Here is a 7,930-nt window from a genome sequence, read left to right on the forward strand (position 1 = left end):
CTTTTATGTTGTTGACAACAATCCTCAGGAAGGCCATCCACGCCCAGTGCCAAACTGATTCAGTTCAGGTGAGTGTTACAAGTTGACCACCAGTTGTCAGTCCAGCACAAGGGCTGTCTGATTTACTTTTTGAGTTCTTTATGTATTCTAGATGCTAGTCCTTTGAGGAGTAATGGGTAAAAGTTTTTTCTAATTCTGTGGGTTATCTTTTCACTCTGTTAGTGATTTCTTTTGCTGTGCCAAAGTTTTTTAATTTGATGTAATCTCAGTTGATATTTTGTTGGTAGTTTGTAACATTTCCTATGTTATCAGATTTCTTTTTTCATAAAGTTTTTGTATATACCTATGTCTTCCAGAGTTTTACTTATTCACTCTTCCAGAAAATCAGTGAGAATATATAAAATTCTGTGAGGTATGCTGTTGATATTTTGATTGGGATTGCATTAAATCTGTATAACAATTTTGGGAATATGGTTATTTTCACTATATTGGTTCTGCTTATTCAAGGAACAGAGGATATGTTTCATTTTTTAATGTCTTTTTTTATCTTTTTTAGAGTACTATAGTTTTCCATTTAAAGGTCTTTCATTTCCTTAGTTTGGTGAATTCCTACATATTTCTTTTTTTTTAATGCTACTGTGAAAGACGTCATTTCCCTAATTTTTCTCTTAGTGAGTTTGATATTTATGTACAGGAATGCTATAGATTTTTGAGAGTTGACTTTGTATCTTGGTATGATATGGAATTTGATTATTAATTCTAGGAGTCTTTTGGCATCTCCTATATGTAGAGGATTATGTTATCAGCAAATAATAATTTAACTTCTTTCTTTCCTATCCATATTCTTTTTGATACACACACACACACACACACACACACACACATATATATAAAACAAAGCAGTAAAGTGATAAGACAGTAGGAAATCTATAATAGTTACTACATTGCATATTTTTATCTTTTAAATACTCACTCAGACTACTGGTTTTAGGTTTGCAAAGTCAATCAAATAATGCAGTTCCTCTGAATCAGCTGGTTGTTTACAGGGGTTGGGGTGTTCTTCTTCTCTCCCCAATCAGCATGCAGGCTGACTTACAGGCAGAGGCATAGCTTCCTTCCTAGTTTCCTCAGTCTGTGTGCCAGTTCATATTCCTTTTGTTTTTTTTCTGTTGTCTAACTAGTCTGGCAAATTTTTCTAGATCTATATTGAATATGAGAGGGTGTTCTTTCTTGCTCCTGAGTTTAGAGTGAAAAACTTTCAGTTTGACCATTTAGCATGATGTTGGCTATTGGTTTATTATAAATGACTTTTATGAGATTGAGATAAAATTGCTATTTTCTTTAGGGGTTTTAAATCATGAATGTGTGTTAGGCCTTGACAAATGCTTTTTCTGCATCCATTGAAATAGTCATGTGGTTTTTGTGCTTAATTATGTTAATGTGGTATAATACATTTAGTGATCTGTGTATGCTAAACCATCCCTACTTCCCTTGCTTAAATCCTACTTGACCATGGTGTGTAATCTTCTTGACAATTTCCTGCATTCTACTTGCCAAGGTAATAGTGAAGATTTTTGAATCTATGTTCATTAAAGAGGTTGAGCTGTGGTTGTCTTTTTTTGGTTGGCTCCTCTGGTTTTGGTATCAGGCTAATGCTTACTTCCAGGAATGAGTTTGGGAGTATTGCTTCCCTTTCAATTTCATGAAAAAGCTTCATGAAGAGTGCCATTAGTCCTTTTCTAAATTTCTTATAGAATTCAGCAGTAAATCTGTCAAGGTCTGGACTATTCTTTGTTGGTAGTTTTAAAAAAATTACTAATTCAATTTCATTGGTGGATATTGAATATTTAAAACTTTTATATCTTCTTTTTTTTTTTTTTTTTAAGCCTACAGCACTCGGTATTCCCATGCAATCTCCCATCCAAGTACTAACCAGGCCCGACCCTGCTTAGCTTCCAAGATCAGACGAGATGGGGCACGTTCAGGGTGGTATGGCCTTAGACAAAACTTTTATATCTTCTTAGTTCAGCTATGGTAATTTATATGTGTCTAGGAATATGTCCATTTCTTCTAAGTTTTCCATCGTAGTGCAGTTTCCTAAAGTAAGTACTGATGATCTTCTGGAATTCTGCGGAATCTATTGTGATTTACCATTTGTATTTCTAATTGCACAGATTTGAGTCTTTATTGGTGTTGGTAAAGTTGGCCAAGAGTTTATTTTACTTAATCTTTCAAAGAACCAATCTTTGATTAATTTTTTTTGTCTTGATCATCTTGATTTCTGCTCTGATCTTTATCATTTGCTGTCTTGACAACTTTTGAGAAAAGCACTGGAGATGTGGACTGTGGCTCCTAGGGAGCGGAAATCAATATACATTGTGTATTTGTGTCAATTTGTGTAATACTCACTTCAACAGACTTAATAATGAATTCAACTTACAAACGTTCTCCCAGAATATAATTTGTTCACAAGTCTAAGACTTATTCTACTTAACTATGTCCTTGAGCTATTAGGTCATCTGTTGTGGATGTGCTGCTTAGAAGAATGTGTATTCTGTTGATGTGGGGTAGAAAACTCAATGGTTATAGCTGATATTTACTAAGCCCACTTGTTCAAAGGTTTGGTTCAGCTCTGATATTTCTTGATTTTTTTGTCTAGTTGATCTGTTCATTTGTGGCAGTGAAGTATTGAGGTCCCTTATTACAGTTACATTATTACTTATCTAACATTTCATATATATTAGTGTTACTTTTATGTAGTTGGATGTGCCAATATTTGGTGCATATATTATTCCTCTTGGATTGTTCTCTTAACAAGTACGTAGGGACATTATTTGTCTCTTCTGATAAATCTTGGCTTGAAATCCACTTTGTCTGCAAATAAGATAGCTAACCATACTTTTTTCCAGGTTCTAGTCATAGTGAGTATTGTTTTTCATCCTTTGGCTTTCAGTCTATTAATTTATTTTTGAATTAAATATGTTTCTTATATGCAGCATCTTGTTGGATCTTGTTTCTTGATCCATTTTGCCAATTTGTTTCTTTTGATTGGTGAATTGAGACCATTCACATTGATGGTTATAACTGATAGATATTTATTTTAAAGAGAATAAAAACAAAATAAAACAATAGAGTCAATCAAAACAAGACAGTGAATGAGATACAGGACTTCAAAACAAGATAATAGGAAATCAACAGTGGCTACTATAGTGCCTCTTGTTATATTCAGAGTAGCTGCCTATACCATCAGACATCATAAAATCAAACAAAACAAAATAGAAAAAAATCCATCAAAACAAAACAGTGAAAGCAATATAGGACTTCAAAACAAGATAATAGGAAATCAACAATGTATACTATAATATATTTTGTTATCTTTGAAACAACTTTCCATACTATGAGATATAATAAAATCAAACAAAATAAGACAGGATAAAATCCAACAAAACAGAACAATGAAAACAATACAGGGCCTTAAAACCGATAATAGGAAATTAACAATGGCTACTTCCTTTCCTTTTTAGACATTTCCTCCCCTTTTACTCACAATATCTATTGTGCATTTTGTATCCTACTATCTCTTTCAGTTTTTGTACTAGGGAGATAACACAATATTCACCCATGAACATGATCTCAAATTGCATCCATTTACTTACAAGAGCCTTTGTAGCTGAGTAGCTTTCCATTGTATAAAATTTCCATATCTTTCTTATCCATTCTGCAGTTGATGGGCAAAAAACCCCTGCTTTTTTCTGGTTCCTGTGACATGGAGCATTATTTTCTCTCCTTTGACTTTCAATAGATGAATTTATTTTCTTGTTAAGTGTGTTTTTTATGTAAAGCATATTGATAGATATGGTCTCCTGATCCACTCTGCCTGTATTTATTTTCATTGGTGATTTGAGGCCATCTACATTAATGGTTGCAGCCAACATGCACTGGCTCATCTCTGCATTGCTATTTTTCTGTCATTGGCTCCCTACTTTTATCCTCCATTTAATTGTTTACCCTGCTAGATGTCCCTGCAACCATGATAATTTTTATCTCTCTCTAGAATGTTCTTCAGTATTCTTTGTAGGGTTGGTTTGGTGGTCATGGATTTTTTCAATTGTTCTTTGTCATGGAAGTATCTTGTTTTTCCACTAATTTTGAAAGAGAGTTTTTCAGCATACATCAATGTTGGTTGGAAGCTGTTTTCTTTTTGGGTTTGAAATACTTCACTTCAAGTTCTCTTTGACGTAGGGATTTGTGTTGAGACATCTGCTGTGATTCTGATGAGCTTTTATTTATGGGTGATTTGTTTCTTTTCCCTAATAGCTTTTAGTATTCTGTACTTGTGTTGAATTTCTGGAATGTTGACTACTATATGCCTTGGTGTAGTTTTATCTGATCATGGTTAATTGGAATTCTGTATATATCTCATTTATCTATATGTCAAATTCATTTTTCATGCTTGGAAAGTATTCTACCATTATTATTTTTTTGAACAGGATTTTTTTGTGTTCCCTGCACTGTGTCCTGATTTTTCATTGATTCTGATCAATCTTATGATATTCTTTGCATCATATAGCTGCAGTTGTATTGACCTTTTGTGGTTGTTTTCTATTTTTAAAGACTCATTCTTTTGATGTTCACCAGCCACAACCCTGCTTCTACATCTGATATTCTCTCTTCACATTGATTGGCTCTGTTTGGTATAGTTTCAGTAGAATTTTTAATTTCTTGCATTTACATTTAAGTATGCTTCATAGAATCCAGCTCTATTCTATGTTGCACATTTATGGTTTTATGTGTTTCATGAGCTCCTCTATTTTTTTTAAAAATTTGTCTAGATTTGCTAACCATTTTCCTCATTTTGGTCATCATCTCTTTAATTATTTATGTATTTATTTCTGCCTTGGCTTTGTCATGTGATTTATTTATCTATTTTGTTACTTTTCTGCTGGGGGCTGGCCAAACCCTCAGCTGCCAGGGGTTGAGGTGTATGGAAAGGAAGGATAAAGAAAGACAAAGTTAAATTTGTGGATTCTGGAGGGACTGGGAGATCAGTGCCTCAGGTTGGATAAAGACAAAAACCTCCTCAGTTAACACATTTTTATTAGCAGGTATTAAGCAACTGGGGTGGCATTGTGATAGTTTCTTGGAACAGCACAGGTGGTAAAAGTAAAGTAGTCAGAGTGAAACAACATATATGCAAACAATAAGGAATGGGTTGAGAATTTGTTTCTCTTCCAAGCCAAACCTTTGCAACTGCCATATTGTTTTAAAGAGCCACAGCTTCCTCAATAGATGCTATCTTGTTCTATGAGCCTCAATGTTCTGTGGGTCTTCCTGCCACAACTGGAGTCAAGCAAAGCTTCTGCAAACCTCCTGGTTCATAGGGCAAAATACATACCAGTCTCAGACTTCTAAACTCATTTATTACAGTATCTGATCCCTGAAACTTCTGTTACCATTTCAGAAAATTCAGGTGGTGGCTTTTGGTTTCTTTCACAGCAGTGCCCCCTGGACTTGCCTTGAGTAAGTTGGATGTGTTGAGTTTCATCTTGTGTCTATGTTTTGTCATTTTCTATATTTTTGTTATTTGTTTTCTGCCTTGAGTCTTGTAAATTGCTTACAGTAGATATATTTATTACTAATATCATGATCTCTTAAGGAAATGAGTACTTTTCAGAGATGTCTCCTAGGCATAGAAGACTTTTGGCTTTTTGTCTGTCCTAGGATCCAGTCTCTTCTGTTTATTAGGTAACAGAAGTGTCAGTTTTGTGTAGTACCCAGTTCTCTGACACTAGACTGTAGCATTGTTTATGACCACCAGGCAATCCAGGTATTGGCATACAAGGAGGGTCAATTGATCATAATAACTATGTCACCTTAGCTAAAGCTGTACAATCCATAATAACAATAACATCAAATAGTTTCAAGAATGATAAATTGGGATAACTAGTAATTTGTTACCTTTAACCATAGATACAAGATTTATATTTATATAACAAAATCTAAAATAAATCAGAAAGTTACATAAATTAAATATCCACTAAGGAGGAGATTTTACACTAAGGGATAAAAATTTTAAAAAGAGAAGAGGAAAAAATATAGAAATGAATAAAGTAAAAATGATTAGAAGCAAGCTGAAGGACAAGGATCACCCATGCCTTAGGAAACTTGTATAGAAAATGGGAGGGAAGGAAATAAAGAAAAACAAGAACAAGAGCAAAACAAAACACTGAAAACAATATTTTACTCGCAAACAAAAACAATAATAAAATTTTAAAATGAACATAAATTAAAAAGAAACTAAAAGCAAAGAAGAAGAAATGAAGTTTCTCTGTGATTTCAAGCCTGTGACTATCTTTTGTTTGTTATAGTTTTGTGACTGTGTCCAATTCAAGGCATGCTCTGCTCTCACTAGTAGAGAAGGGAAGCAGCCAGAGCCTAGATACATTCTTGATAATCACCAGAAAGTCAGCAGTAGGGGGCCAGTTCTGAAACTTTTAGATCCCCAGAATTCAGGACGAACCTGGCCTATGGTCCTGGGGATGGGCGCTGTCATTCAGCATATAATATTCTTGGTGTCTCTTCCTGGGCTGACCACAGGTCCCTGGCTATGGACATATCTTGTGCTCTTCCTTTTTCCACTCTCCATAAGAATTTCTCAAAAATATTATTTAAAGAAAGAAAATAGGTAGAAAATAGGTAGAAATAATACATACATTCAGAGAAAAAACAGTAAGAAATCACTAGTTGATGTTTACATATTGTCATTTAAAAATAGTTGTTCAAGATACGAAAATGGAACAAATAAAGTGGGAATTCAAACAGTGAGACTGCAAACAGTTCTGTTCAACTGTCCAACAAAAACTTAGTAACATGGTTGTCAATCCTATACACTTAAACAGACATGCAGTTATCCATATCTCTATTTATGTTTAGATTAAACAAAGTAAAGCAGGTTAAATCATTCTGAACGAAGAATAATAGTATTGCTGAATTTCATATCATGACACGCTGTGATCAGCACTGGGTACTATAGTGTCTTTTTTTAAAAATTTAATTTAAAGAAAGACTAAACAAAACAGAAAACGGGTGGATATATTACATACTTTCAAAGAAAAAATAAACAGTAAGAAATCACTAGTTGATGATTACAGATTGTCTTCTTACAAATAGTTACTCAAGATACTAAAGTGGAGCATACAAAGTGGGGATTCAAATAGTGAGATTGCAATCAGTTCTGTTTAACTATCCAACAAAAACTTAGAAATATGGTTATCAATCCTATATACTTAAACATACATGCCGTTATCCATATCTTCAATTATGTTGAGATTGAACAAACCCAAGCAGGCTAATATCACTCTGAACAAGGAATAATACTATTGCTGGGTTTCACATTATGACACTCCAGGATCAGCACTGGGTATTTTAGTGTCTCTTTTTCTTCAAAGTTTCTGTTCATTTCATCATATGTCGTAAGATCAGTTCTCATAAACTATTTGTAGATTCTACACATTCATGAGTCTCTACATGTATTTCTATCCTTTCTATATTAGAGGGAGAAACAAAACAAAGCAAGACAAAACAAAATATATTCATATAAACACATGAAGTGAAATAAACATGTAAGACCCTTGTACAAAGAGTTCTACTATGGTTCCTGTGTTGTCTCTTGTTATCTCCAATAACATTGGCTATATCATCAGACATAGTATAATTTAATGTATCAGTACATCACAGTATTAATAAAAACACAACTTCGTATATAGTATAGAACTTCAAAAACTGGCAGTTATCAAACTGGAATGTGTATCATAGAGTCTTGTCATGTTCAGTATAGTTGCCTATACTCTCAGACTTGATACTATCAATCATATCAGTTTTGAATAAAATCTTCTCTGCCTCATTTCTGTTATGCTCTTTTTTTGCCATC

At 33.7% G+C, this 7,930-nt stretch overlaps 1 pseudogene; it reads right to left on the reverse strand.

Moving 5' to 3' along the window:
* Positions 1-1,884: 1,884 nt before the first annotated feature.
* LOC111754396 (5S ribosomal RNA) lies at positions 1,885-2,003 on the reverse strand (annotated as a pseudogene).
* Between the last annotated feature and the right edge of the window lie 5,927 nt (positions 2,004-7,930).

This window comes from Cavia porcellus, unplaced genomic scaffold (assembly GCF_034190915.1).
Source record: "Cavia porcellus strain 051 isolate PalLab524CR breed Dunkin Hartley unplaced genomic scaffold, mCavPor4.1 scaffold_1, whole genome shotgun sequence".
In the NCBI taxonomy this organism is placed as follows: domain Eukaryota; kingdom Metazoa; phylum Chordata; class Mammalia; order Rodentia; family Caviidae; genus Cavia; species Cavia porcellus.